The sequence below is a fragment of the Pectinophora gossypiella genome, chromosome Z (assembly GCF_024362695.1).
Source record: "Pectinophora gossypiella chromosome Z, ilPecGoss1.1, whole genome shotgun sequence".
NCBI classification, from domain to species: domain Eukaryota; kingdom Metazoa; phylum Arthropoda; class Insecta; order Lepidoptera; family Gelechiidae; genus Pectinophora; species Pectinophora gossypiella.
Window position 1 is genome coordinate 12,983,533 of NC_065433.1, and position 27,388 is coordinate 13,010,920.

Consider the following 27,388-nt stretch of genomic DNA (forward strand, 5'->3'; position numbering starts at 1 on the left):
CTTCGCTCTGTTGGATGTATCGTCTGCGGAAACATTGCAGGAACAAAGATCTTCTTTGATGATATCTGCTTCTTTGCCTTCTGTATTTCCTGTTAAAAATAAAATAATATTAATTTATTTATAATAACGTATAGATATAATATCCTTTTCTTAGTCGATAGCGATACGTTTTTGCCAAAGTGGTCGTGGGCGTCATGTAACGTACCTAAATTCTTGTCACTATTGATTGCTGGCTGTCACACTGCTGCATTCATTGAAGAAGCTACCGACATCAGGCTTGGTTGATATAATACTATTGTATTAATAATCTCCTACGCAGTTCTTTGCCTTCTGCATTTCCTATAAATAAAATATATATTAAATATTATTATATAATAATTTCTTTTCCTTGGTCGATAGCGATACGTCTTTGCCAAAATAGTCGAGGTCGTCATGTAACGTACCTCGATATCTTGTAACTTTTGATTGCTGGCTGTCACACTGCTGCGTGCATTGAAAAACTTCAGGCTTGGTCGATTTTATTCTATTGCAATCATAATCTCCTACACAGTTTATTACACTCTGCATTTCCTGTGAATAAAATATATATTACATTTTTTTTCCTTAGTCTATAGCGATACGTTTATGCCAAAGTGGTCGTGATCGTCATGTAACGTACCTCGACATCTTGTTACTTTTGATTGCTGGCTGTCACACTGCTGCATTCTTTGAATGAGCGGCCAACATCAGACTTGGTTTATATAATACTATTGTATTAATGATCTCCTATGCAGTTTTTTGCCTTCTGCATTTCCTGTAAATAAAATATAAAATTTATTTTCCTTAGTCGATAGCGATACGTTTTTGCTAAAATAGTCGTGGTCGTCATGAAACGTACCTCGATATCTTGTTACTTTTGATTGCTGGCTGTCACACTGCTGCATTCATTGAAGGAGCTGGCAACATCAGGTTTGGTTTATATAATACTTTTGTATTAATGATCTCCTACGCAGTTTTTTGCCTTCTGCATTTCCTGTAAATAAAATATATAATTTATTTTCCTTAGTCGATAGCGATACGTTTTTGCTAAAATAGTCGTGGTCGTCATGAAACGTACCTCGATATCTTCTTGTAACTTTTGATTGTTGGCTGTCACACTGCTGCATTCATTGAAGGGGCTGCTGACTTCAGGCTTGGTCGATTTTATTATATTGCAATCATGAACTCCCACACAGTTTATTGCCATCTGCATTTCCTGTAAATAAAATATATATATATATATATATTTTTCCTTAGTCTATAGCGATACGTTTTTGCCAAAATAGTCGTGGTCGTTCTGAAATGTACCTCGATATGTTGTAACTTTTGATTGCTGGCTGTCACACTGCTGCATTCATTGAAGGGGCTGCTGACTTCAGGCTTGGTCGATTTTATTCTATTGCCATCATGAACTCCTACACAGTTTATTGCCATCTGCATTTCCTGTAAATAAAATATATATTATTTTTTTTTCCTTAGTCTATAGCGATACGTTTTTGCCAAAGTGGTCGTGATCGTCATTTAACGTACCTCGATATCTTGTTACTTTTGATTGCTAGCTGTCACACTGCTGCATTCATTGAAATAGCGGCCAACATCAGGCTTGGTAGTACTATTGTATTAAAATCTCCTACGCAGTTTTTAGCATTGTGCATTTCCTGTTAAAAAAAATAATAATGTTAATTTATATAATTATATTAACTTTTATTTATAAATATATACATATATATATATTAAGTGATTTCCAAACTACCCAGGAGGTACACCCAGTAGCTCGCTTTTTTTCATGTGGTTCCCCCGCTAATCGAGGCCGCATCCACCTACTTATATGAGAAGTAGGTTCTATCTAATGAGTTAGCAATAGTCATTCAATAAGCAGAGAAATGTGAAAGAAAAAGCAATTTTTAGCTAAGGAATTTAAAATAAAAAGCAATTTTCAGCAATTAGCATGCAATAAGCAAAGCAATTACTCAGTAATTGTCAAACATAAGCGAGTTGTATAATTTAAAGATATTATTGACAATAACAAACACGTACCGAGTTTGTTAATACTTACATTGAGTTATCATCGCTAAGTTGACCAAATTATTAGTACAGGTTATCACATTCACTAAATGAAAATATGTGTTTTTATCAATTGTAACAATGCTTGCATGACCTAACCAACCGTTGGTGTTGTGGACGCCAATCTTCAAGAGACAAGTGGACGGGTGTGAGGAAAACTGGCAAGATGAACACGTCGGTGTGGGTGCGACTGGTGCACGGGAGAGAAGTGGAGCTAGTTGGCAGATGGAATTAGGCATCACTCTCTTGCTTCAGTTAAGTTCCACTCAGATCAGGTGGGTTGTCGCATGGATGAACATCGCATGGGTTGGAGTAATTCGGAGTAGAACTGTCCATGTTGTTCCCTTCATCGTAGGCACTTCAGTGGACTGTGGATCGATCAACAATAGTTACGTGAGTTGGCTGTCAAACCGATATGACGTGCCAGCCGAATCTAGCGACCAGGTATGCAGGGGATGGAGGTATCCTGTGGAGTAATCATATCAGCAAAGGTGAAAATGTCGATTGGGAGTGAAATGGAGGGAGAAGGAGAGCTGCAGTCAGCGGTCACGATCTTGCTGTAGATAGACTACATGCTCAGTTTACGTGTAGTTGTAACTGTTCGAAGTTAATTGAAAACGATCGATATGCAAATTCCTGTTTAATGAAACAAGTAATAAATGAACAGGCAGGTGTTTTTTCGGTATTTAAACGCTAAGACCGTTGTTTGTTTATTGATTAGCAGTGGTATGATGAATTCTTGGATACTGATGAATGCTAATAAGTTAAGTATTTAAAACAAAATCACATTCAGAAGCATTAAAAACACATTAAATTAAAGAACGAAATAATACCATATGAAATATTATTTAATATAATATAAAGGATGGAAAGAAGAAATGACAAGAATGCTATTTAGCGTGACATGGCTCTAACCAGATCCACTGGAAAACATAATAAAACAATATAAAACCTAAGTTTTAGTTTAGCTCATACACGATATTATGTTTTTTGAGGAACCGTCTCATGCGAAACAGTGTTCTATTGAAAAGTATTGTAAGAAGAAATGCAAAGAACACCATTTAGCGTGACATAGCTCTAACCAGATCCACTGGAAAACATAAAACCATGTAAAACCCTATGTTTTAGTTTAGCTCATACACGATATTATGTTTTTTGAGGAACCGTCTCATGCGAAACAGTGTTCTATTGAAAAGTATTGTAAGAAGAAATGCAAAGAACACCATTTAGCGTGACATAGCTCTAACCAGATCCACTGGAAAACATAAAACCATGTAAAACCCTAAGTTTTAGTTTAGCTCATACACGATATTATGTTTTTTGAGGAACCGTTTCATGCGAAACAGTGTTCTATTGAAAAGTATTGTAAGAAGAAATGCAAAGAACACCATTTAGCGTGACATAGCTCTAACCAGATCCACTGGAAAACATAAAACCATATAAAACCTAAGTTTTAGTTTAGCTCATACACGATATTATGTTTTTTGAGGAACCGTCTCATGCGAAACAGTGTTCTATTAAAAAGTATTGTAAGAAGAAATGCAAAGAACACCATTTAGCGTGACATAGCTCTAACCAGATCCACTGGAAAACATAAAACCATATAAAACCTAAGTTTTTGTTTAGCTCATACACGATATTATGTTTTTTGAGGAACCGTCTCATGCGAAACAATGTTCTATTGAAAAGTATTGTAAGAAGAAATGCAAAGAACACCATTTAGCGTGACATAGCTCTAACCAGATCCACTGGAAAACATAAAACCATATAAAACCTAAGTTTTTGTTTAGCTCATACACGATATTATGATTTTTGAGGAACCGTCTCATGCGAAACAATGTTCTATTGAAAAGTATTGTAAGAAGAAATGCAAAGAACACCATTTAGCGTGACATAGCTCTAACCAGATCCACTGGAAAACATAAAACCATGTAAAACCCTATGTTTTAGTTTAGCTCATACACGATATTATGTTTTTTGAGGAACCGTCTCATGCGAAACAGTGTTCTATTGAAAAGTATTGTAAGAAGAAATGCAAAGAACACCATTTAGCGTGACATAGCTCTAACCAGATCCACTGGAAAACATAAAACCATATAAAACCTAAGTTTTAGTTTAGCTCATACACGATATTATGTTTTTTGAGGAACCGTCTCATGCGAAACAGTGTTCTATTGAAAAGTATTGTAAGAAGAAATGCAAAAAACACCATTTAGCGTGACATAGTTCTAACCAGATCCACTGGAAAACATAAAACCTTATAAAACCTAAGTTTTTGTTTAGATCATACACGATATTATGTTTTTTGAGGAACCGTCTCATGCGAAACAGTGTTCTATTGAAAAGTATTGTAAGACGAAATGCAAAGAACACAATTTAGCGTGACATAGCTCTAACCAGATCCACTGGAAAACATAAAACCATATAAAACCTAAGTTTTAGTTTAGCTCATACACGATATTATGTTTTTTGAGGAACCGTCTCATGCGAAACAGTGTTCTATTGAAAAGTATTGTAAGAAGAAATGCAAAGAATACTATTTAGCGTGACATAGCTCTAACCAGATCCACTGGAAAACATAAAACCATGTAATCCCTAAGTTTTTATTCTGCACTTACTATGTATATTATATTATCATTGTATATTCATGGTAAGTTGGATTTACTGTAGGTGTATGCAAATTCATAACAAGCATAGTTGTTTGTTATTTGCGTCATTATAAGTAAATAAATAACGAATGTAGACTTAAAAAATAAAACGTAGGTAGTATGTTGGTTATGACTGTACACATATAAATTAAACTTAATGCGTAATAATATAGAAAATATGACTTGTTACTTTCATTTCTAATAACATTTGGTGTATTTGGTAACATTTAAAACTAAACAATTTTACCAGAATATATAAAATATGATTCGCTTTCTATTTTTTTTTAACTAAAGGTGTTTTCTTTTACCTTTCAATTTTTAAGTATTTTTTTTTGTTTTAGCCATATTTGATTTGAAAATTTGAATATCAAAGTTTCACGTTGTTAGGTAGTGCTTTCTTCTCCAATTATTGTTTTTCCAAGTAGTAGGTATTTTCTAGCAATTTCACTTTATTTAGCCTGTATACATGTATTAATTACTTTATGTATGTTTTTGTATCGATGAGTGATCATTCTTCTGTCAATACTGGTGAGACCCGCTTGTGGGAGGCCAGAAATTAACATGATCAAATTTGTTTTTGAATTTGCTTAGAATGGTATAGAACATTCATTGTTGATTATAGGCTTAATTATTTTTAAATACACCATTAAAGGTAAAGCATGGTCGTAAATAATATCCTCCTGCGGCTTAGATTTTCAAACACAACAGCGAAACAATGGGATTTGGTTTAAGGACTTTTTTCATGTTTAGCCCATCTGACAGTCGTCATATTTACCCATGTTTATGAATGAAATTGTTCGTCACTGCCGGATATAGGTAATTATTGACCTATTTTATTCCACAACACAATAAATAATGTTCTAAATAACACTTTTCATTTATATATTTGTAGCCACAAATCTGTGCAATTGATGATGCGTCTTTGCTGACACAATGACGATGACGATTCTTACACCATTGAATGCTAATGTATAATATTATACTGTACTGATTCGACGTACCATAACACATAATCTTTATTCTGTCCGTTCCATTACAGGACACGCGAGGTGTAGCGTTTATGTGTACTTATTAATCGATTTCCAGCTGGGCATTTGTTTAAATTTCTGAATCTTTCTTCGAGCAGACATTTGTAGTAATGTTATTTCTTAAAGTTTTCTTGATGATGAGTAAACAGGCACCCGGATAGTTTCCTTTCTTCCTTATATTTATTAATTAAGGCGTATATTTTTTTGTTAGTTTACTTAATTCTAACTTAAGTTCCTAATATACGCTAATTTGCAAATGGTAAATGCATTAAAATGTATACACTACACATTACACAAATTTAATCGGTTATATAAACTTATTTTTCATTATACATTTATTTTCCTGAATTAATGTATGAAAATATCAAGTCGTTTGTGTTATAAAATAGCTAATCCAACTTACCATGAACATCGTATTTTTTTATTATTTTAGTAAATATATTTTGATTACTGCTTAGTGAATGATAAAAATATAAGTGACTAAAATGACAAAGATAAATTTTACTTAATGTAAGTTAGGTATTGGGTAAAATGCTTTTGAATGATGATTTGTTTAAATATACTCGTAGAAGTATAATTACTGCATAACTTATTGCTTTAAGTTGAGAAAGTAGCACTTAGGAGAAAAATGTATCAATAAACATCATTGGTGTCTTCATCGAAATATTTTAGTATTAATTTATTATTGTTTATATACGCACTTAAATTTGGTAACAATATTATTTGTAAAGCGTTAGCGTTATAAAGTAAAAAAAAATGAACATCAATAAATCATACGTTTGCTTACACAAAAAACAGTTTTAGCGCTTAAACACTGAAACAGAATTCTTTTCAAATAACTTCGAACAATTACCACTTTAATACACCTAAACTAAACATTGTCCATGTACAGCGAGATCCTGAATACTGATTACAGTTTCCGTACTCCCTCCTTTCCAGTCCTAAGCGACATTCAAACCTTCACTGACACGATCATTCCACAGGATACGTCCATCCCTTGTATCCCAGATCGCAAGAATCGGCTAGCACGGCATAGCAGCTTGACAGCTAAAACTCACGCAACCATTGTCGATCGACCTACAAAATCCACCGAAAATGCCTACGACGATGGGAACGACACCGACAGTTCTACTCCGGATCATTCCAACCTGCGACATTCATCCATATGACAGCTTACTTGATCTGAGTGGAACTCAGCTAAAGCAATCGAGTGATACCTGCCTCCATCTTCCAGCCAGCTCCACTTCACTCCCATGCACCGGTCGCACCCGCAGCCAAGTGTTCATCCTGCCAGTTCCCTTCACGCCCGTTCTCTCGTCCCCTAAAGATGAGCCTCCACAGCGTTAACGGCTGGGAAGGGCATGCACACATTGCCAATTGATTAACACACATTTTAATTCAGTGATAGTGACTAATAAAATGGTAAACCTAGCTTTGAAATTCAATGTAACCATCATCAAATCGAGTGCAAGCTTGTTAAAGTCAGTTCTATCGTTAAATTATACTAAAAGAAGAAAAAACAAGATAGAATGAATATAAATAATAAATAAAAATTCGCAATATACGATAATTTCAGCACATGATTTAACCGATCTAAAAAAAACCCAATAAGCTTAATAACAGAGATGAACTGTTCAGTCTTTTCAAGAAGTGCCACCCTAAATAAAGTTACGTTAAACTTAAAAGTTCTGATATGATAACGTTATTCGAGAAAGGTTGGTCATTTTCGATTCGGTGCCTGGGTAGTAGTACTTTTATGTCACGTCTTTCGCGAACGCGACCTAAAGCTACATACAGTTGACCGTGACTAAACATATCAGATCTAAGATCGACCCCAACGCGACTAATCGTTTGACCCTGGCTCTTGTGAATAGTCATTGCATAACACACCTGCAATGGAAATTGACGGCGACACATCTCGTAAGGGCTGTTATGTTCTATAGGCGCTTTAAAAAGAATTCGAGGGATCAAATAATCTCCTAGTTCACCTTGTTTCCGAACTTTAATAATATATGGAGATGTTTCAACGACTATTACTTTGGTGCCATTTACTAAGCCGTCCGCGAAACTAAGATTACGCGTGATTACACAAACACATTCTAATTTTAATTGTAAGTCGAAATCTGGAACACCTTGTGGTCGAAGTGTATGTAAGAATTCAGGACTAAAATATACTTGATCAGCGTTGTCGCTTAAAACTTTGTCTATGGCATAAAAATGTAATACTTCTCCTGGTAGTTTGTCTAAAATAACGGCATTAATTTCTCTAACTGCATCGTTACGGGTGCATAGAATCGCTCTGAAGGAGCATACGCCTGGCTCAGTAAGGGTAACTTCTGGGAATACAAAATCAATTAAATCTTCTAATTCAGTAACATAATCAATGGATTCAAGTTGGACTAATTGCAAATCATTATTATTTGTTTCTAACCTATGAGTAGGTAATGAATTTGAACCCAGTTTTAAAAGAAATTCTGCGTACTGTGCGTCATCCTTACATCTCTGTGAAGTTACCAAACTAAATTTTTTCAACTGTTTCCAAATAGGAGAAGTTTTTAGTGACGCGTTTAATATATCAAAATTCGTTCGTGCTTCTGGGACTACAGGAGGAATTTGACGAAAATCTCCTGCAAAAATAATTATTTTAGAACCAAAAATTTTGTCTGACCTCATCAAATCCTGCAATGATCTATTTAATAAATTTATAAGGTATTTATGAGCCATCGGCGCTTCATCATACACAATGAGATTAGAATTGTAAATCAATTCAGCTCTTTGAGTACCATTTGAGATGTTCCAGTATCCGCTATCATCTAATAGATGTAAAGGAAATCTAAACAAGGAATGAGCCGTCATTCCGTTTGTGTAATTTTGAGCAGCAATTGCAGACGATGCACAGGTTAAAACTATACCTTTAAGGTTACCGCGGATATATGCAGTTATGACCTTCAATAAAAGCGTTTTTCCGGTTCCGGCGGGACCATCGATAAAAATCGCACAGTTGTTGGATTCTCGGTAAACACTATCAACGCAAAGCTTTTCTACGTAATCGAATACGGCACGTTGATCGGGAGATAACTGTGGCAACCACTCTTCTACGTATGATTTCAAACTATCTAAATCATATTCAGTGCGTTCCCTATCCAACTCCGTTGACCTGTAAACTACTTCCGGCAAACCTTGTTCTATTAACGAAGTTCCGTGTCTGCGTAGCATTCTATCTATTTGAATGAGGCACATGTTAAACGCGTTTTCTTCGTCATCTGGCACCCTGTAAAGGAAATCTTCGGCCAATTGACGTTTATACGTGTTCCACAGTGACGCCACTGAGGCACCATTAACAGCCAGCGTTACAAAAAAGCTACGAAGTCGTGGTCCGGTTAAAAAAGTGGAAGCTTCTTCCATAGCCCGTTCATATTCGACTGCGTCGTCCGCAAGTCCTACGAATTTGGCAGCTTCTTGAAAAGTTGTGCAATTTGGACCTCCAATTTGTAGTAAATCCGCGAAACTACGACAAGGGTAAACACTTAAAAGAAGTCTTAAAAAGAACTGTTCACCTCTGTTCGGCGCGACCCAAAATAGACGCGCGACGAGCTCACCCCGCATCCTCCGCGTAAAAAATTTGCCGTTTTGCATTTGCACCGCCTGAACTGTCTTTAAACATGGATCTTTCGCATGAATGTTATAATTTTCAAAAAAATCTAAGTAGGATACCCGATCAAACTCCTCAGTTAAAGGCCTACTGAAATAGTCTAAAAGATCTGAACCTGCATTATTAACTGCCTCGTTCGCGTGGCCAGGCTTAAAAAAAACTGAATTTTGATCGGGCAAATGCACTGTTAACATTTTTACCGTAGGGTTCCTAGCTACAATATCAAATTCGAGAACACGCCACGCTGCTTCGCTAGAACTAATATATCGCTTAGTGACATATTGTTCGATTTCATCCTCACGATGTTCTTCATCAACAACGGCAATACGGGCTTCATCAGGTCCTTTTGTCATATATTTAAATAAATACTTAATTATAGCACGCTGTGTGGACACTTCTAAATTTATGTGAGCATCATATTTTAGGAGAAGAGCAGGATTATAAGGAACGACCCATAAATCATTAACTATTACGTCTCTGCCGCGATATTTAATAATCGCCTGATTTTTACTATTGCGACGTAAATGTATAAAACCTCTATCGTCACTGAAGGTGACTGGTGTTTCTTTTTTTGGAAAATATTTTAAACAGTTTTTTTTTTCACTATTCCAACACGGCAAATTAGTTCGGTAAGGAGGGCCGCATGGACCATGTATCATATGATCCATGACAACTTTGTATAATAAAGTTTGTGCCGGATCGGGTATGGTAGCACGAACAAACTTATCAATATCCGGACTTTCCACAGGTCCACCACCTTCCACTCTAAAAGCAATATGCGCGTGTGGTAGTCCTCTTTTTTGGAACTCAATAACATGCATTATATAAACAATTTTTCCGAACCATTTACCCGATTTTAAATCTTTTAATAACTCTCCGAGTTTTAAGTTGAAAACTCGAGCACAAGTAAGGGGGTCTTTTGATCGACCTGATAATGTTGAATTTTTTATTTCAGGCCAGTTGGGATTACAAGTTAAAGTTAAAAAATATGATGGTGGACCTAACCTGTTCACCATTGCTATAGCATCCAGGTATTTCTTTTTCATGTACCGCGGACCCCCTGTGAATGAGCTAGGTAAATAAATTTTACCAGGTTCTACTCCACCTTCTCCTAAAATAAACTCGTCATTAATTAACTCTTGGAGTGGAGCTACTCTTAGCCTGTTTTGTTGTTTTGATTGGCTATTTTTCAAAAACCGTAGGCGTTCTTCTAAAACTCTACAAAACATATCGACTAACCACTCTTCAGATAAACGACCAAATATGCTAAATCGCGACTCTGATAAAAGTAAACAACGGACATATTTAACCTGATTAAGCTTATTGCCCTTATTATCTCTCATATCTGGATGCCAACCAGTATTTCCGTGAGGATATAAGAGAGGATACTGGAAAGTCTCGTATAAGGAATCCATTATATCTATTGTTCGAGGCCTACCGTCTGCTATCTTTTTGACTACAATACAGCGTGGAGAAAATTCTTCGCGGTCTGTACTAATAATTGCGGCAATTTCTTGACCAATAGGTTGATCTCCGAGGATGTTACCGTGAGTCGCACGAGTAGTTCTTTCGAACTTCAAGAAAGCTTCTGATGATACCTCTGAACTTAACCTTCTAAAACATTTTATGTATGGATTAACTGTGTGCATGAACCCTGTAATCATTCGAACTACCGTTTTATCTAAACTTAATTCGCCAGCTAAACTCTCTCTTTCGCTACTGTCATTTATGTAAAAATTAATATTATTAGGACTTTCATTGTAAGACAAATCAAAGATACGGTGGTAAATACGTCCTTGAATTTTTAGAAAAGATATACCTTCTGGATGATGGTAACCATGGGAAACACCTAATGCCGAAAATGCAAAAATATTATTGTAAGCGCGTGGTCTATTTAAAAAAGCTGAATTTGTATAAAATTCTTCGTTTAAGGGGAGAAAATTCTGAACGTTATAGTCACCTGAATGACAACACCATTGCCGACGAGATTTCTCTTCTTCGAACAATGGAGCATTGCATCTTGGACATCTATATGTTTGCTCAGACAGAAGCGACATATTTTTTAAATTATATAAGCGAATAGTGCTGAGTTCATGTCCCTGTTTTTCACCTATTAAATTTTTTGAATATCTCAGCGGTGTTTCTATGTTACGACAATTTTCTGTATATCTTTGTGCTGCTTTTTTGTTAATTTCGGGGTGGAGCTCGTAATAACGTTGAACGGCCGCGCGATGAACGTCTGGGTTGTTCTCGTTATAACGTTGAACGGCAGCGCGATGAACGTCTGGGTTGTTCTCGTTATAACGTTGAACGGCCGCGCGGTTTATGTCTGGATTGCGTTCGTTATACCGTTGAACGGCCTCGCGGTTAATGTCTGGATTGCGTTCGTTATACCGTTGAACTGCCTTGCGATTAACAGCGGGGTTTTTCGTTGTATATTTCCTTACAGCTTCGCGATGCGCATTTTCTTTATTCGGTTTTCGTCCGCGTTTCTGTTTTTTGGGTCGGCCGCCTTTATTTTTAACGCATTGGTTTTCGGCTTGATTACCAATTCTTTCTAATAGGACAACTGGTTTTAAAATTGACAATTTCAAATCATTTGTAATGTCATAAACATCTACAGGATTTGTATCAACTTTCAATTTACTATCTAAATTTTGCACAGAGGTTTTAATCGGGGTCAGTGTTGACTGATAGTTTATCAAAATAGAATCTAAAGTTTGATTCACATGTAATGGTGATGATATTAAATCTATTAAAATGGACTGTGAAGTTTCGGAACTAACCTGGGTTTCATTTTGCCACATAAGGTCGTCATTTAATACTCTTAATCGAGTTAATGAGTATTCGGATCCGTCGTAAATTTCATTCGCGAGTAAAAGTTTTGCTAGCGCTTCGGTTGAATTACATTTAAATAAACGTGCTACGTAAGGACCGTCCTCTGGTTTGCCCCTTCCTATGTTAATGTTTTTGCTGTTAACCGCATGGCTGTTAAAGAAATAATATTCACCATTAAAGCGCCAAAAACTAAAAGTATAACCCTGACCCGTAAACAATATGCTATCCGTACTGTCGTTGTGATTTGAATTGTTTACATTATAAGCAAATTCTGAATCAACAGTATAGTCATTAGTATTAAAAAATACTCTGTTGTCCAAAATATTCTTTAACGTTAATAAACCTACGTCTTTATTCGCGGGAGTTGTAGGATACGTATTAGAAATGATCCAGTTGTCCTCCATGCTAACTATATTTACGACGTTACTCCCGACGCGAAGCTCATTGGGTAATTCATCTGGCATAAAATAACTGACACCCCTCTGAAGTAAATATTTTAACTGCATGTAAAGTGTATCCCCCATTTTTAAAATTTCATCAACTTCGGCAGTAGTGAAACATGCGCGATTATGGAATACAGAATAAATTGAAGCGCATGCTGAGATAACCGTACATTGCGAATTATTACCTTCATACACATCGGAGCCTTGGTGTGTTAGACCTAAGGAATTAGTAAACGTTAGATATTAATTTATTTAATAGATAAGGCAATACACACTATTTTTGACATCAAAAATAAGATAATTTTGATATATTCCATGCTATCTAAACAAAAATATGGTCCAATCTGGTTCTAGGTAATGGACATTTTTTTTAAAAACCATTTTAAACGCCTTAACCTCAGTGCGAACGTTAAAATTTGAGAAATGATTAGACTGTACCACTAATTTAAGGTGCTAATAATTAGGCAGTTTACCCTATATACTTAAATTAAAATATTATTTATCAATATTATCATTCTCCAATAATGTAATTTTTTAATAAAAAAATAATTCACAGATATAATTACAGGCAATGCAATAACTATTATATGACCATTAAATTACCTATTATTAAAAAAAGAAATAATAACCTACGCATATACAATTTCAGTCGGATCAATAAACCTAGGTAGTAATTTGTTTAAGCCTTACGTATAAAAATACACAATGCCGCCTTTACATTGTAAACGCAGGCTAAATAAGCTGTTGGTTATCTAAATAAAATAAATAAATAAATAAATAAACCCTACAAGATTTATCAAAATAATGTACTATGTATTGTACACATTAAAAAGGTCCACAGAAAACTCCGCGATGGTATATGTGTATCTCTTATGGATATCTTTAGTATTCATCTACGGATGAATACGAGCTTATACTTGGAAGAGTTACAATCAAAAATTCAACAACTGGAACAAAAACTGGAAATAACAGAGAATGAAATTGAGAATTTGGTATCTGAAAACTATGCACTTATAAAGAAAAATTCTGACTATGAACTAAAAATTAAACAGCTAACGCAAATATGTAAAACTACACCAAGCCAAAGTGCGTCTAAGAAAAAACTTCAGACCCTTAGTCTAAATTGAATTTCTCGAGTTTAGCTAACAACCAACCAATTGTTCCACCTATGATATGGAGTTTATTTCTTTAAATATCCTGGAATTAATCGAGGTATGTCTCTGCTTACCCCGGTGGGAAATAGGCGTGAGTTTATGTATGTATGTATGTATGTACTACCTAGGCCTTCCTCTTCCGATTCTACTAATTATACTACTAAATAAATCTTGTCCATGTCCAAAATATCTAAGCATTCTTTTATCAATTCTCTTCACTATACATTTTCTTTCACAACAGTCCCTTATCACGCTATTTTATCATTCAAAGTCATTTCACTCATACTTCTCAATGTTGTCATTAGTAACCTTTTGACAGTTTTAATAAAAGATTAAGCAAATAATTAATTAACGGTAAGGTAAGGTAATAAACTAACTTTAAGTCCAATTTCTCTCTCGTAATCTGTTTTCTGCCTACCCCAATGGGAAATAGGCGAGATATTATGTAGGTATGCAATGCAGCACTCTATTTAGGAATATTTCGAAAATTTAATATAAAATAACAGTAAAACGTAATACCACAGTTTTTGTTCTTATTTTAATCTTGTTGCATCATAGTGTGAGATTATTTCAGACTAATAAGTGAAGTATGTATATTTTACAAAATATAAAAAAAAAAACCAGGCAAGTGCGATTTGGAATCGCGCACCTAAGGTTCCGTCCACAGATGTGATCAGTAAAAGAAAATTCTGATGGCGAAATCTAAGATATAATACGATTGAGTTGAACATCTCTCATCATCATCATCACACATCAAAAATAAAGAATAATATAATACCTTAGAATGGTCTGTCTCGTACTTATGCATTAGACGTGTAGGTATCTATACTACATACTTACATACACAGAATTTTCCTTTATTAACCTTTACTGTGGACGGAACCTTAGGTACATATACACATTAAATATAGTATAACATAGTATATATACCTACATTATTTTTTACTATATCAGGGCTGTGGAGACATGGTATTTTTATGCACTCATTGCATTCGGCGTTTTCCATATCTTTAGACAGCTGTAAAGTTGTTACTTTATTTTGCTTATTACTTTATAGCTCATCATCATCATCAGCCCATTAACGTCCCCACTGCTGGGGTACGGGCCTTCCCTATGGATGGGTAGGGAGATCGGGCCTTAAACCATCACGCGGGCCCAGTGCGGATTGATGGTTATTAACGACTGCTAATGCAGCCGAGACCAACGGCTTAATGTGCCTTCCGAAGCACGGAGGAGCTCAAGATGAAATTTTTTTTTTGTGGTCACCCATCCTGTGACCGGACTTTGCGAAAATTGCTTTACTTCAACAATCGCAGACCGAGCGCATTAACCGCTGCGCCACCGAGCTCCTCAAATAACTCTTATAGCTATAACTTTATAGCTATCACAAAAAATAATTAAAAAAAACTCAAACCAACTTCAAAATCTGTCAAATAAAAAGTAATAAATAATATTAAGTTAAATACCTACATTAAAATCAAAATTTTGAAAATACTTTTTATTTATTTATACTCGAGAGTGTGACTAATAATATAATTTAATTAATACGCCCGTAACCAGGTACCTTCCTTAACAAAACACTGGAATATAACATACATACACATAAACAGCCTATATACGTCCCACTATTGAGCACAGGCCTCCCCTCAATCAACCGGAGGGGGTATGGAGCATACTCCACCACGCTGCTCCACTGCGGGTTGGTGGAGGTGTTTTTACGGCTAATAGCCGGGAGCAACAGCTTAACGTGCCCTCCGAAGCACGGAATCATCTTACTTTTTCGGACAATCAAGAATATAACATGTCTTATAATTTGTTTAATGTGTGTAGTGCCCGACACACCCTTGACCGTTTTCCAATTTTCTTTAAACCATTAGTAATCATACTCACTTAAGCTGTAAGCCTCTATTAGTCGTCGAAACACAAGGTTCCTAATTTTTAACTGTTTTTCAACCATAAGTTGGAAATTTCTAAACCAATTTTGATGAAACTTGCATTCTTTCCTATGTTGGACGATACTTAATCCCATAAACAAGCATTATTGCAATACGATTTGTAGTTACTAAGAAATGCATGGACAAACATACATCCATATATTTTGAATACATATGGGTCCAATTGATAACCTATTTTTTGAAGTCGATTAAAAAAAAGGTTTGTTTGTGGTCTACCTAGGTGAACTGACAAGGTGTACCAAAACCAACACAGGGTTTCCTTCAGTCCCTACCACATGGTCATCAAGATATATAACCATATTCAAAATATAGACAAACCTACATTCACTCTTTGACAGTAATTTAAGTTTCTTGTAAGTAGACAAATGTTATTATACCTAGCATTCAATATTTTTTTTTTCAGATAAACTAAATATTTCAAAGCTTCAATATCTCTATATTAGGTACTTACTTAATAACTTGTTTGATATAATTTTGTTATTATAAATAGCTGTTAAATAATTAAGTAGGTAACTTTGTAATAATTTTGTTACCTAATTACTTATTTCTATAATTCTTAGTTAGATAGTTAATATTTAACCATCATTATCACATATTTAGTTGACTTTTTCACGATTTTAGAGAAAGGTTTAACTTTTCACTCAGAATATTAAGAGAGTGACTGCTATAGCATAGAATAAGTAATAATACTATGGTCATAGGTTAACTTATGTGTGTATTATAATTTGTTACAGACCTACTTATTACTTACAGGTCATCTAATGAGTAATGTTACTGTTGTGCTACAACATGGGTTGCTGTCAAACCTGAATCACTCCGATTGTTATAATTCAAAAAGGATTGACTCTTATTATTATTATATTTATTTTCTACAGTCTTATGACTTCTCTGACCATCTAAATTTATCATAGGTTAACTAACTTACTTCATATAGGTACCTACCTACTTAAATATTCTAAAATATGAATAGTAATTACCTATCGCCTATTCTAGTCACACAGCATAAGTAGGGGCAATGCAATTGATTTAAGTAGATACCTAGGTACCTAATACCTGTTATTAAGTAAAGTTTTTTCCACGGCTGATGTCAAGCGGCTGGCTACTTTAGACATAATGATCAATCGATCGTTTCGTAAAATGGATTTAACATAAAAAATGTGCATTAGATATTAAGCTCGTTAAAACCTAAATACTTACCGGCACCGACGCAGGTCGCAGCAGTCTCGTCATAGAGGCCCTGCTGCTCGTCGTCGACGCGACGGCGAAGCATTGTAGAGCACGATGGAATCTCAACGCTTGAACGCTTCATCTGTAAACAAACCACTTCTATACTATTTGTGTTTATCTAATAGACAATAAAATAAGAATTATAGCTTTTAAGTAGATAGGTACTTACCTTTTAACGTTCTCACTTTCATTATGTGAAAAAGAGAAAATCAGTACCTACAGAAAGTTAAAAATCTTACAATTATAATACCTAATTATGTTTATATGGCTAACTTTTTTACGATTTCAAAGATTAGTACCTTATTATATACCTAAATATTTATAAATAATTGTTAAATTATTAATAACAAAATCGACTTACCTTTGGAAATCTTGAAATACAAGTGAAAAGACGCTTGTCACTTTTTCGCGCCAACGGTTTGGGTACGAATTAACTTTTTTTTTCCATGAGACTAACAAAGAAATTCTGCCAAAACAGATTCAAACAGCCAATATCGAAAAATATTGAGATACTTTTTAACGTCAGTTGGACGCATAGATATCGATGGAATTAATAAATAAGCAATATAAAATCTAATTGTTTTTTTGTCACATCAGTACCATTTAACTTTATAAATAAGCAACAATGATTGAGTATTTTCATTCATTTTTCCGTGGGTTTTTGGCGGGAAAGTTGCTTTTTTCATTGAATAATCTTTTTTTTTTCTTATTTTATCACCACTTGCATAAGCAGGTCTGGGGGGCTGCCGTTCCTTCATTTCATCAGTCGGGTGTTTTGAATAATCTAAATATTTAATACGAAGTGAACATTGAACATTCTTATCACAATGAGGGACATTCTTGGCTACGTTCGCGAAAAAAATGTGTGTATCCATGGATGATGGCGCAAAGCAACCTTGTTAGTAATTTGAGTTTAAGGCCCCAGGAAATTAGATTCACCCCGGGTGAGACCGCGCTATTATAATAGAAGATGAAGCTGTAGGTATGGCATAAATAATACCTTTGCGTAACCTGTGGATAAGACATAACAACAGTAGAAACTGTATGCCTGTGTACCATTGCCTTCCGATTTAAGAAAATTAAAATACGTTTACCTATTTTTAACGAATTTAACGTAGGCTTTTTGGCGGGAAACGGGAACGGGACAGTTGCTTTCTTCATCGAATAATCTAAATAATTACGAAGTGGTGTTTTGTAGTTAATGATCGCATTAAGTTAGTCGGAAGACATTCGCGAGTGTTATTATATCGGAGTATTCAATAAACAAAGTGTATCTGCCTATTTTCGCTTCGTGCCAGGAAACCGCTTCATAACTCGAAAGTTTATGCAGACTTTTGAGTTAATTCGTTTGGGGTTCGGAGTAGGAGTCTACTCCGAGGGTGGGGGCTTAGGTTTCACCATCATCACCTTTCATCATTTCATTAATCATCAAGAAAAAAAATACGTAAGACATGGCTGTATGGGCATAGTTCCCTTTGCCTTACCCTTTGGGGAAAAACAAAACAAAAAAAAAGAATTTAACGTAGTACGTTTGGCTGTATGGGTTATGTTCCCTTTGCCTGTTCTATGGACAAAATAACAAAAAAAAAATTATATATTTTATTTTATTTTTTTAGACTTTTTGGCTGGAATGGACAGTTGTTTTCTTCATTGAATAATCTTAAATCTAAATAATTAATACGAAGTGGTGTTTTGTGGTTAATGACCGCATAAAGTTAGTCGGAAAACATTAGCGACAGTGTTATGCTATTATATCGGAATATTCAATAAACAAAGTGGATCTATTTATTTTCGCTTCGTGCCAACAAGCCGCTTCATAACTTCAAAGTTTATGTGACTTTTGAGTTAATTCGTTTAGGGTTCCTGAGTAGGAGTCTGCTCCGATGGTGGGGGCTTAGGTTTCATCATTCATCGTCATCACCTTTTATAATTTAATTAATCATCAAGAAAAAAAATATGTAAGATATGGCTGTATGGGCATAGTTTCCTTTGCCTTACCCTTCGGGGAAAACAAAAAATATATTTTTTTTGTCTCGGTCGTGTCTCGGCAAAGACCTTTGTGTCTCGGTGAACATTTGAACAATTGGTGAAGTTCTATTGTATTGATAATATTTTCCTGTGCTACTTTTTTCCTACCTACTTTATTAGAATTTGTAACTTACAAGTTCATCGAGTCGAGCCCTACTTCTCCGTTTTTGCGTGGATATTCAACTGGTAAAACTTCCAGAACCATTATGTGTTTTGGATAAAGCCGAAATGATAAAAAGTTTGTGGATAATGTTCGTTGATAAATTGCAATGTAAGTAATATACAATCGAATGACACTGTTATTATAAAGTTATTTATTTATAGGTGTTAGATGCTGATCGACTTTGTGTGTAACTCATACTAAGAGATGCAAGTAACAATAACAAGTCTCCTGATGAATGTTCCAGTCCGAGAGTTGGAAGTAATGTGTCTGTATAAGATGTGGAATATCTTTGGGAAGGCATACAAGAAGACAAAATCACAGGCCATAACCTTGAAAGAAATGAAGAGTGACATATAGAAAAACAAAAATATCTCCGAGACAGGTAATAAGGTGAATATCAAAATGTGCCAAGTTTGGTGGCGAACTTTCATATTATTTTTCGTGAAAAATTGGGTTCCGACATGATAAAGGATCCAAAAGGAGGAGGAGGATCCTTTTTCAAGTCGGAACCCAATTTTTAACGAAAAACAAAATATAAAATTTTGCCACCAAACATGGCACATTTTGATATTCACCCAATAAAGTATTAAAGATTATAATTTACATTGTGTAAGAGCTATTTAAAAGGTTTTATGTGTTTCAATCATAATGGGGGACTTTCCAATCGGTGTTCCGCAAAAACACAATAGATGGTATTGTTAAGTTTTTTCTTCGTTTAAACTTCTAACTTCATGGATAATAGACATATGCATCTTTTATCTTTGTTTTTGGGTATAAATGATGATGGTAGGTATATTATGATGATACAACTTCCACCTATTATTATTCTGATCAAAAGAAGCAATATAGGTAGCAATGTCATTCTATACATAATGTGATCCTAAAATCAAGAAACAATTAGTTTTATATTATATGATGATTCCATCATTACATTACATTTTTGAATAATTATGTACCCCAGCAAAGAGAAAATAGGTAATTATCAGGTTAAAAGTGAACAACGCCATCTATCATGTGTTTGGGGAATGTCGATTAGAAAGACCCTCATTGTTATAAGGCAACTTAAGTTGGCATATTTTAATTTCATCCCTACAGATTTAATAATATTGTTATAATCAGGCATATTGTGTAAAATATATTATTGTACATGGGACATCAAAACTACAATTATTTTTTTAAGAACATTCATATTTGCTTTCAGATTCCTGATGGATGCTCATGTATGCATTGTTTGCAGGATGAGCTCACCTCAAAAGTATTAATATCTAGTGAACATAAGAGCTGTGTTAAGTGTGCCGTTCTGTTGCATTGTATGTAGTTAGTAGCTATTTATGTTCATAAATGTTGTTAAACTATGAGCTTAAATTACTTTATAATTTATATTATCATATCATTAAATAGTTAATAAGCTAGTTAGGCACATAACCCATATATTTTAATGTTATTGTCAAGTTTATTCTATACCTACTTACTAATATGTTACCATATTAAGTTCCCTGACATGATTTATGTAATGACTATGTACTAACATCAGTAAGTAGTAACTGGGACCAGCAGCTTAACATGCCATTCGAAGCATAGATTATCTTACTTCAGGCAATCGGTTGATCAGCCAGCCATCTCCTAACCAAACTGGGGATCACAAAGTAATTTTTGGGGAGTTGAACCGAGGACCTCCAGATGTGTTGACCCAACAGTCAGCCACTGGACCATGGAGGCCGAGAGTACTTGGTTAAGTTGCTGTTTTATTTCAACTATTTAATTAAATGTAGAAATATTTTGTGTGGTTGCACCTACTTATGATATTTTAAATATATAATAAAACAACTTATTTCTAAAAATATATCTTTCATTGTCTTTTAATAAAATTGTTTAATTTAAAAATTATTTTGAAACATATAAATAGTAATCACATAGTTTACCACCACTTCAACTGATAAGATCTCACAATCGGTGTTTTGTTGTAAGTATCAAAATTGTTAGTTGCATTTTAATGTAGGTACCTACCTACTGACAGTGAACTTATGACCTTTTGAGACCAGATTTCTTTATTGGCTTAAATACAAGACAAATATTATTACAAAATCTATAGGTACCAATGAGGGACTTTCCAGACTACTTTTCCCAAACAAAGATAGATGGCTCTGTACAGATGTGCGATCGTTTAACCTTCTAATTTTACGGATAATTTATATACTGCCATTGCATTATAATATATTTGAATAATTATTTATTCGAGTAGGTAATGAGAAAATAGGTATTTACGTATTTATCACGTTAAATCTGGACAACTCCATCTGTATTTTTTTTTAAATAGCCTGGAATGTCATCTATTAGTATTTTATAAAATATTTCTATTACCTACCTACCTACTTAGTTACCTACTAAATATGCAAGAGTAACATGTGTTGTTGGTGCTGATTCCAGTACACACTATCGAAGTTAATTTGAAGTTATACCTGTCATTTTCTTATCAACCGAAAAGGAAAGGGACGGATGATTGAAAACTGTAACTGGGTACCTTCACACGACTTATTTAAACTATGATAATCGCTAATTACAGTACCCAATGCACCTAGAGCGAGGCGTCAAAGTCACGTCGAGATTGGGATAATCGACGCTATTACCTACAGTAGCTCGTGGTTACCATGGTTATGAACTACACGACCCTGATCGACAAGCCCGTGACCTTGACGCACCGGGCAGAATGAATTAGAAAGTGTAATTGCCGCGCGATAAAATTTGATCAAGATTTAGTTAGGTCTCGTGAAAACAAAAAAGATCCAGGTGCGATAGGTTTGCGAGGCCGTAGGGTGTCTCCCTGATGCGGAGCAGTTTTCGAAGATCGAGCAGTATTTCAATACTCAACATCACGTTCCGATCAAATCCCTCATACATACGTTTTACCCCTGAGGAATTTTCTGGAAAAACAACAATTTTCTGGAATTTTGTATGGCGACCATCTTGTTTTTCCGCCATTTTGTTTTTTTTTTACCGGCAATTAATTTTGACCAAGATTTTTAAATACGTCTTGCGAAAAATAATTGATCCAGATTTTATAGTTTTGCTAGGCCGTGGGGTGTCTCCCTGATGCGGAGCAGTTTTTGAAAACCTGGAAGTATATCCGTACTTTAGATGACGTTCCGATCAAAACCTTCATACATAATTTTTATCCCTGAGGCATTTTCAGGAAAAACGAAAAATTTGTATGGCGGCCATCTTGTTTTTCGGCCATTTAGATTTATTTTCAACGGTGATTTGATTTGACCAAGATTTAAGTACGTATAGTGGAAAAATAAATGTCTCAAGTGCGATAGTTATGCCAGGCCGTAGAGTGCCGCCCTGATGCGGAGCAGTTTTCAAAGATCGAGAAGTATTTTTATACTCAACATGACGTTCCGATTACACCCCCATACACAGTTTTTACCACCGAGACATTTTCTGGAAAAACAAAATTTTGTATGGCGGCCATCTTGTTTTTCCGCCATTTTGTTTTTTTTTCACCGGCGATAAAATTTGACCAAAATTTAAGTAGGTTTTGTGAAAAAAGAATCATTCCAGGTGCGATAGTTTCGCCAGGCCGTAGGGTGTCTCCCTGATGAGGAGCAGTTTTTCAAGATCTGGAAGTTTTCCCATACTCACCGGGAGGTCCCGATCACTTTTCCCATACATCATTTTCACCCCCCGACCCTCCTTCTGGGAGAACAATTATGTCAGTGAGTGAGTCAGTCAGTCAGTCAGTCAGTCAGTACATGGGTTTGTAGCTTTATATAATATAACTAGATGTCGCGTGGTTCGCTCGCAGCAAGCTGCTCGCGTGTCCTGTGTTAGTTCGAAGCTTTTTCCCGCCATTTTTTACCACGATAGAATTTGATCAAGACTAAAATAGGTCTCGTGAAATCAAAGAAGTTCTAGGTGCTATAGTTTTGCCAGCCCGTAGGGTGTCTCCCTGATGCGGAGCAGTTTTCCAAGATGACGTTCCGATCACACCCCAATACATCATTTTTACCTCTGAGACATTTTCTGGAAAAACAAAAATTTGTATGGCGGCCATCTTGTTTTTCCGCCATTTTGTTTTTTTTCACTCACGATAGAATTTGACCAAGACTTAAATAGGTCTCGTGAAATCAAAAAAGTTCTAGGTGCTATAGTTTTGCCAGGCCGTAGGGTGTCTCCCTGATGCGAAGCAGTTTTCCAAGATGACGTTCCGATAACACCCCTATACATCGTTTTTACACCCGAGACATTTTCTGGACAAACAAAAATTTGTATGGCGGCCATCTTGCTTTTCGGCCATTTTGTTTTTTTTTTTCACCCACAATAAAATTTGACCAAGATTAAAATAGGTTTTGCGGAAAAAGAATCGTTCCAGGTGCGATAGGTGCGCCAGGCCGTAGGGTGTCTCCCTGATGCGGAGCAGATTTCAAAGATCGAGAAGTATTTCTATACCCAACATGACATTCCGATTACATCCCCATACATTGTTATTACCTCTAGGACATTTTTATGGAAAAACAAAATTTCGTATGGCGGCCATCTTGTTTTTCCGCCATTTTGGTTTTTTTTCACCAGGGATTGGATTTGACCAAGATTTAAATATGTTTCGCGAAAGAAAAATTGCTCCAGGTTTTATAGTTTTGCCAGGCCGTAGGGTGTCTCCCTAATGCGGAGCAGATTTTGAAGATAGAGAAGTGTTTTCATACTCAACAAGACGTTCCGATTACATCCCCATACATCATTTTTACCTCCGAGGCATTTTCGGGAAAAACGAAAATTTCGTATGGCGGCCATCTTGTTTTTCCGCCATTTCGTTTTTTTTTCACTGGCGATAAAATTTGACCAAGACTTTAATAGGCTTCGTGAAAACAAAAAAGTTCCAGGTGCGATAGTTTCGCCAGGCCGTAAGGTGTCTCCCTGATGCGGAGCAGCTTTCGAAGATCGAAAAGTATTTCCATACTCAATATAATGTTTCGATCACATTCCTCATACATCATTTTTACCCCCGAGGCATTTTCGGGAAAAACTAAAAATTTTGTATGGCGGCCATCTTGTTTTTCCGCCATTTTGGTTTTTTTTCACCGGCGATTAGATTTGACTAAGATTTAAATACGTTGTGCGAAAAAAACATTGTTCCAGGTGCGATAGGTTAGCCAGGCCGTAGGGTGTCTCCCTGATGCGGAGCAGTTTTTCAAGATTGAGAAGTATTTTTATACTCAACAAGACGTTCCGATTACAACCCCATACACAGTTTTTACCTCCGAGACATTTTCTGGAAAAACAATTTTTTGTATGGCGGCCATCTTGTTTTTCCGCCATTTTGATTTTTTTTCACCCACAATAGAATTTGACCAAGATTTAAATAGGTTTTGCGAAAAAAAAATTGATCCAGGTATAATAGTCGCGCCAGACTGTAGGGCGTCTCCCTGATGCGGAGCAGTTTTCCAAGATTTGGGATTTTTCCCATACTCACCGGGAGGTCCCGATCACACCCCCCATACATCATTTTGACCCCCCGACGCTCCTTCTGGGAGAACAATTATGTCAGTGAGTCAGTCAGTCAGTCAGTCAGTCAGTCAGTGGGTTTGTAGCTATATATAGTATAACTAGATGGTGCTAAGTGCGCTCGCTGCTAAAGCAGCTTCGCGGGCGTTGTATGTGGATTGACGTTTTCGTATAGTTTGTTTCGCATCACAGATTTGTAATAACTATTAAGACAGACACAAAAAGAAATAAAAAAAATGTGTAGGATATTGTTGGTTTATTTTATGTTATCAAAAAATAAAAATATAACATTATATTCTCTCTCTCTTCCTTGCATTGTTCCCATATGGTGGTGGGGTCTTTATTCCGAGTCTTTTCCTTCCACTTCGCTATGTTGGATGTATCGTCTGCGGAAACATTGCAGGAACAAAGATCTTCTTTGATGACATCTGCTTCTTTGCCTTCTGTATTTCCTGTTAAAAATAAAATAATATTAATTTATTTATAATAACGTATAGAGGTGGAAGAGGATGATCGTGGCCCGGACATCTTGAGAGAGGAATTTGATAAAGCTTTAAACAGTTTAAAAAATAAAAAAGCTGCCGGAGACGACAAGTTGTTTATAGAATTGCTAAAATCTGCAAACCCCTTAGTTTTGAACGAAATTTACGAATTAATCAATCTAATGTATACAACTGGCAAAATACCAACAGACTTTCAAGTTAGTAAAACTTTGGCATTACCAAAAAAACCAAATACTTTGAAATGCGAAGAACACCGGACACTGAGCATAATATCACAGGCTTCAAAAATTTTACTTAAAATCATTCAAAACCGACTGAGACCTAAAGCTGAGGGATGTCTGGGAGATGACCAGTATGGGTTCAGGGAAAAGAAAGGTACAAGAGAAGCAATATTAGCTTTAAGACTGATAATCGACAGGAGATTGGATTTAAGCATGGATACCAGCGTGGCTTTTATAGACCTTGAAAAGGCTTTTGACAAGGTAAACTGGAGGAAAATGATGAGGGGGTTGAAGGAAGTAGGAATGGATTATAGAGACCGAAGGATAATATACGAACTATATAAACACCAGGAAACTGTCGTAGAAATAGGAGAAGTGAAGAGAAAAGCTAGAGTACGGCAAGGTGTAAGACAGGGCTGTTCCTTATCTCCACTAATATTTAACATTTTCATAGAGGGTGCCATGAAGGAAATAGCTAAAATCAGTAACGGAATAACAATAAATGGACAGAATATAATTAGTATCAGATTTGCAGACGATATTGCGGCACTGGCCAGTAATAAAGAAGACCTAGAAACCCTACTTAACACAATGAACACAGTTTTTGAAAAATACGACCTTAAAATTAATATATGTAAAACCAAAATTCTAACAATTTCCAAAACTCCAAAAATAGACAGCCAAATAATTAAGTTAAATAATATCCCGATTGAAAATGTAAAGAACTTTAAGTATCTAGGCAGCATAATAACGAATGACTCAAGATGTACTTTAGACGTTAAAACCAGAATAGCAATGGCAAAACAAGCTTTCCATAACAAAGGGTGCATATTCAAGGCTAGGATTGCCAAATCTATCAGAAAAAGATGTGTCAAAACCTTCGTATGGAGTATAGCCCTCTATGGATGTGAAACTTGGACACTGACACAGAAGGACAAAGAGAGACTCGAGGCCTTTGAAATGTGGTGTTGGAGGAGGATGGAAAGAATAAGTTGGACAGAAAGGGTTACAAATGAGGAAGTGCTGGTAAGAGTAAGGGAAAAGAGACAAATACTGAGAATTATTGAGGACAGAAGAGGCAAGATGATTGGACACCTAATAAGACACGACGAATTCATTAAAAACATCATAGAAGGAAAGCTAGAAGGAAAGAGAGGAAGGGGAAGACCAAGAAGAGCTTACATGGAACAGATTAAAGAAAAGGTTAACGTCGTGTCTTATAGGGAAGTCAAGGAATTGGCCTTTGATAGACTGGAATGGAAAATGCTACACCGACAAGAGCGTGGCTCTTAAATTGATGATGATGAACGTATAGATATAATATCCTTTTCTTAGTCGATAGCGATACGTTTTTGCCAAAGTGGTCGTGGTCGTCATGTAACGTACCTCGATATCTTGTAACTTTTGATTGCTGGCTGTCACACTGCTGCGTGCATTGAAGGACTTCAGGCTTGGTCGATTTTATTCTATTGCAATCATAATCTCCTACACAGTTTATTACACTCTGCATTTCCTGTGAATAAAATATATATTACATTTTTTTCCTTAGTCTATGGCGATACGTTTATGCCAAAGTGGTCGTGATCGTCATGTAACGTACCTCGACATCTTGTTACTTTTGATTGCTGGCTGTCACACTGCTGCATTCTTTGAATGAGCGGCCAACATCAGGCTTGGTTTATATAATACTATTGTATTAATGATCTCCTACGCAGTTTTTTGCCTTCTGCATTTCCTGTAAATAAAACATATAATTAAATATTATATGTAATTTATTTTCCTTAGTCGATAGCAATACGTTTTTGCCAAAATAGTTGTGGTCGTCATGTAACGTACCTCGATATCTTGTTACTTTTGATTGTTGGCTGTCACACTGCTGCATTCATTGAAGGAGCTGGCAACATCAGGTTTGGTTTATATAATACTTTTGTATTAATGATCTCC

The 27,388-nt window shown here is 35.6% G+C and overlaps 3 long non-coding RNA genes across 7 annotated transcripts; 1 reads left to right on the top strand and 2 right to left on the bottom strand.

Annotated features, from left to right (window-relative positions):
* On the bottom strand, nt 1-27,388 carry LOC126380753 (uncharacterized). Of its 2 annotated transcripts, XR_007568521.1 has the most exons (8): nt 27,281-27,388; nt 27,045-27,179; nt 26,831-26,957; nt 878-1,012; nt 659-793; nt 444-570; nt 206-339; nt 1-89 (listed from the first exon to the last, which is right to left on the bottom strand). It is a non-coding gene; the product is annotated as an uncharacterized LOC126380753 (long non-coding RNA). The 2 variants fall into 2 exon arrangements; XR_007568520.1 differs by lacking the exons at nt 26,831-26,957; nt 27,045-27,179; nt 27,281-27,388 and adding an exon at nt 1,097-1,205.
* On the bottom strand, nt 1,209-17,100 carry LOC126380754 (uncharacterized). 3 transcript variants are annotated; one of them, XR_007568523.1, is made up of 5 exons: nt 16,998-17,100; nt 12,877-12,909; nt 1,549-1,676; nt 1,327-1,461; nt 1,209-1,234 (listed from the first exon to the last, which is right to left on the bottom strand). It is a non-coding gene; the product is annotated as an uncharacterized LOC126380754 (long non-coding RNA). The 3 variants fall into 3 exon arrangements; XR_007568524.1 differs by lacking the exon at nt 12,877-12,909 and having other exon boundaries at nt 16,998-17,099; XR_007568522.1 differs by lacking the exons at nt 12,877-12,909; nt 16,998-17,100 and having other exon boundaries at nt 1,549-1,740.
* On the top strand, nt 18,963-21,067 carry LOC126380756 (uncharacterized). 2 transcript variants are annotated; one of them, XR_007568526.1, is made up of 3 exons: nt 18,963-19,306; nt 19,380-19,600; nt 20,420-21,067. It is a non-coding gene; the product is annotated as an uncharacterized LOC126380756 (long non-coding RNA). The 2 variants fall into 2 exon arrangements; XR_007568527.1 differs by having other exon boundaries at nt 18,963-19,326; nt 19,463-19,600; nt 20,420-21,065.